Consider the following 5024-nt stretch of genomic DNA (forward strand, 5'->3'; position numbering starts at 1 on the left):
TGTGTGCAGATACTGGGTAGTTCATTCTTGACGCCCGTCGCGCCGTCTCCTCATACCAAGTACGAAATCCTTCTAACGCGTCAAATCTCCTTGATAAGTGGTCCTAGCCTACACGAATTAGTTCCACACAAATTCGCCGTTGTGATAAAATTAATAAAAACGATTGACTTTGACGTCTGTTGTACGTTTATTAAAAACGCTCTTAAATCGAATTTTAGTTTCTGCTGGCCGAATACTACTTGCTAAGCTGACGCGAATTACTCAAACGTTTCTCCCGAAGACCTGCATCGGGTTAACTAAGCTCTTTTACTGGAAAGCGTTGCGCAAGCTTTTCTTTGAATTTTTTCCACGTGTCGGCCCCTGACACCATTTCGCGATTTCTTCATAAAAGCGCGACTCCTCGGGAATACTTCCATACTTCCCTACATATAAATTGGTTCTCCAACTGATGCTGCTCGACAATACGACGTTCAACGACTTCAAATTATTTTCTCGATTTGTTATTACCGTTAAACGATCTCTCCCGCGCCGGAAGACCTCGATTGAATCGTTGATACCAGCGCTCTCATCAGGTTGCAACGAACTGACTGTTTTGCGCCACACCGTAAATAGACATGTTGGCAACTTAGAGAAGTAGTGAAAATTCGCTCTATTTAAACAAACGCGAATACATGTGTATACTACAAGATTGTAGCCCTAATATTAAAGACTTAGATTGCACTTCGTAACTACGGACTTTACTGAGCTAAGTTATCGAAAGTAGCACAAGGCCCTGACCAACATGGCATGATTCACAGATGTCTTTAAAACTATACATCAGCAAAATTTAGACCCATAAAGCCGTTCGCCCCACATCTAACAAGTGATGGGATCCTTAGACTCGGAAGAAAACGTTAAAAGGTTACAGCTGGTTCGACTGACCTTCCAGGTTTTATCTCGTTTCCGTGCTATTGAAAGATGCGAGGGTTTGATTATATTTTCCTTCTCAATTTCAGAGCTTGAATTGTAAAGACGAGAGCATGGTAATTTATACCCATGTCTTAACTCCTAAATAGGAAACGACTTGTCCACTATACGACATACCCGATGATTTCGGTTCCTTGTGTCAGTTTCTTGCCTTTATACAAAATTTATTTACCCGGTTTTTTCGAAATTTTTCTGCAATGTATTGTTTTAAATCAAGCCTGTTTCCGAGACAGCTATGTCGAGCGCCATTTAAGCCGGAGAAAAATAACAGGGTAGCTAGAGACGGTAGGCGAGTGTGTCCAGTCGTGAATGCTGCAACTGCAGTTTCTCTGCATCTTAACGCCATGCAGAAAAATATCTATTTTTGGCGGAAACTCAATTTCGAAAGGGTGACGTGACTAGCATTCCTAATGGTGCAGCAGTGATGATTTAGGGACATATGATGAAAGATTATAGGTTTGAAACCTGATATGGAAACACTCCGTTTTGTATTGCGATCCAGGCACGTGAAGTAATACCGAACGAAGATAGTATCGCGCGTGAAATTTGAAATAATGGGTCCCGCTTAACGTCTGCTAATACAGTTCTGCATGTAATCACTGTGGAGAGCGATTCTCTAAACCCAGGCTACCGTAGAAGGGCGTTGAAATGTCCAAGAATTCTGCCGAGCTTCATTACCCACAGACAGACAGAACAATCGTTTGTTGCTAATGTCTTTCATTGCCGCTCCAGGTAAAAACAAGACTGCGTTAGTGCGCCTGTGTTACTGAGAATAACGAATAGTCTAGCGGTTCCTTAAACCTTAAGCAAAAATGAAGATTTATACACATTTAAAGAATCAAGCAGTGGCCACCAGCAAAGGTTCAGCATTCTCTAGGTGCTTAGTTATGCCCCCTTGGTTCTATCTGATCGTGAATCTTATATTTTTAGCCCTCGCAATGCTTTACTCACCGTAACTCTTCGAGGTGTAACTCAGGAGGGCGTTTCGTTCGTTGTTTCCGCTGCAGAATGGCACCCAATCTGCGCAGAAGACTGCTGCTACGTAAGAAATCATCTAGTTCAAAGCAAGTATTTCGTAAAAATTGATGGTTATAGGCCATCGATTTGTGGGTGAACCTGACTGATAAAGCGAATTATCAGCTTCCTTTTTAAGGAAATAATTTTATAGTTTAAGGTATATTTCATTAAAAAATGTCCCTCGAAAACCGTTCCTATAAAAGATTTGTGGTAGGTCGTCTGGGGTGCTGACTTCCTGAAAATAGCAGAAAAATAGTCAATAGCCTACGAGCTAGGTCAAAGGTATAATAAAACTAAAACTAAAATCTGATTCTGTCTGGGTTGGGCGTACCGATGGTTGGAGGACGTCTACTAGAAACCAAATTTAGTATCCTTAAAACGTTGTAAGACGGCTACAGACGTTGCTTGATATCCAATTATCGGCGGAACGGTTGTTATTTTGAAAACATTGTGAACACTCGCCATATTAAGTCATCTGCGATAACTGTGCACCGAAAGCTTTGTCTAAGATTGAAGTTTTGCTCTAACGACATGTGTAGTGCTTAGCATTACGGCACAGTACTGTTATGTCTCTGCCTGACGTGAAACAGGATTAGAAATCGTCCTACAAAAACCTTAATTTTGTGCCCGGTGTTTTATGGTGTCGTAGTGTTGCTTGAGACAGGCTGATCAAACTGTGCGTGCAGATTCAGCTGTAACGAGCTGTAACGGAAAAGGAGACATATACATAGCACTGCTTTGACTCAACGACAGGTTTGAGCATCGTTACGTCTCTAACTGGGCCTAGAACACTACTCTGTTTAAAACAACAGCCTTTCTCCTTTTTTCCAAAGAGGACGTTGTCCTCTATGAGACTAGATGTAAGGAAGAATTGTAAAGCTTCCATTGGATCGACCTGGGCTTTCTTAAGACCGGATAACGGATCAAGTAGTACTGAGATGGATTAAAGAAGCTTACCCGGCTTTTTAATTAACACTAAAGAGTTCGTTTGATCTTGTTAAACTGCGCTAGAGTTTATAAAACTCTAGGCAGTTGGAGCCCCAGGCAATTGGACCAGACGAGCGGCCTCAGGACTCTTGGCTTTAATAGCAAGGGTTGCCTCATCTAGAGGCTGATTGCTCCGAAATTATACATCGTGAAGGGGAACTGGTAGTAGCTAAAGTGAAACATTTAAATCTGTTGTCTTATAAAAACGTCGAGGTCCTTTGTGTATATGTATATTGGTCGAAAGTAGACTGGATCTGTTTGTGAGACAAAGCTAACATGGCCACTAAAATGCGCCCCAGAGGTCTTTTAAGTAAATACTGGGCTCTATTGTTTTCGAAATAGCTTTTGTTCCCGAAAGCTAGCCTCTCTACGGTTCCTTAGTCTTTCTTTTAATATAACGGCTACTGGATAAAAAAATGTGGACTTCTTTCTATCGTCTGAAAAATGGAGTGCATAAAAATTTAATATGATAATGCAGAGAATCGTTTAGTTTTAAAAATGTTACCCGTTTGTTTGCATGATCGCAGATGCGATGTACAGTTGGAACAGCTTCTAATTACTAACATGGCAGTGATTTTTGATAGAGTATATTGTGAAATCTATAAATACCTCTATGGTATCTCCATTAAATTTATGTTCATTTTAGTTTGTTACATGTAATAGGAGAATTTTTTAATGACCTTTGTAAAGGAGTTAATGTACGAAGAAACGAAGTGACTTTCGTTACCGATTCTCTTTTCAGAATCAATCTAAGCAAGAGCGAAATATTCCTGCCTTCAATAAGGGTCTACAGCACTGCCCGGTCGACGTTCTCAAATAAAGACTCGCGAAGGAAACTAATCGAATTAGCATGCACAATTTTCAGGTCCAGATAAAAATTTTCTCCTACGCGACCTGAAAGGAATTATCAACCACACTAAAAGCGTGAAAAACGCTAACTAACACTTTTAACTGTGCGGGTCGGCTAAACTTCGAGTAGATTAAGAACCTAATGATCAATATTAGTACGAATTTTTTGCTAGAGAAAAGAAAAAGAACTTAGTTGATGGTATAAAGCGTTATAAATTTAAGTTTAAGAATGTGTGTAGAATTGACAGGTTAATATTCAGTATTCTCGCCTCAAGTTAGAATTAGCTCTTCTCGATTTAAAAAAAAATGTCATTTCATGCACAAAACATTGTCAGTCAATACTCCGACATGCACCATCTGTTGGAGAAAAAAGCAATATGCAAATCACTGAGCATATATTGGATTATATAATAGGGCTTTTTTTTTTTTTTTCTAGACAGGAATCAACGATGCTAGGTGTAGTCAATGCGGTATTACCTTCACGTCTGAGAATTTGCCTGGCCAGATATGACCTCTCAGATAAAGAGCTGCCCGTCACTGTCTAGTGTCACTCACCTCTTTAGCTAATAACACCGAACTTAGCGTTCCATTATTGAAATGCTGGCAAAGTTTACTCATTGCAAGTATAAATAAGCAAAGGCAACGGGCTCATGCCATGTTATTGGAATAATTTTTTTTTGCGCCCTTTTGCGCTCGAAATACAATAGTCCAAATTGAAGCGTATGAAAAAGCATGTAAGTGACAAAATATAAAAGTTTCTCGTTTCCGTTGTTCGAGGCGCTTCGCTGGGTCAGAATCAAGCTTTACCAGAATACGGCATAGACGAAGACTCGATGCCATTTGCAACTGGTTGTCTGAACCGTTACGACAGCAAAAATGAATTCATACCACTAGAGGTCTGTTGTCAGTGCCTATTTGGTTTATTGCGTTTTCCATGAAACTGTAACGTTAGTAAGAATTGATCAGTTGCTATAGATGAAGATAGAAAGAAGATTTAAATAGTCATAGGATACTGCTAAACACATAATTCAATGAAGAATCTGGTGACTTACCGTATTAATCGTAGCAATCATATTAGATTGGGATATGGTAGGTTCACCCATAGCCGAAGCCCGATAATTCGTTATAGTATTAGGACACGTATAACGTCAACGACAATTTTTATCGTAAAACCCTCTCTAATGTAATGAACTCTTTCTTTCTCC

General features: G+C 39.8%; 1 long non-coding RNA gene across 1 annotated transcript; it reads left to right on the forward strand.

Moving 5' to 3' along the window:
* Positions 1-1090: 1090 nt before the first annotated feature.
* On the forward strand, positions 1091-4738 carry LOC147757193 (uncharacterized). Its single transcript, XR_015322791.1, has 3 exons — positions 1091-1698; positions 1897-2030; positions 3713-4738. It is a non-coding gene; the product is annotated as an uncharacterized LOC147757193 (long non-coding RNA).
* The last annotated feature ends 286 nt before the right edge of the window (positions 4739-5024 follow it).

This window comes from Varroa destructor, unplaced genomic scaffold (genome assembly GCF_002443255.2).
Source record: "Varroa destructor unplaced genomic scaffold, Vdes_3.0 BEIS01000003.1, whole genome shotgun sequence".
Lineage (NCBI taxonomy): Eukaryota > Metazoa > Arthropoda > Arachnida > Mesostigmata > Varroidae > Varroa > Varroa destructor.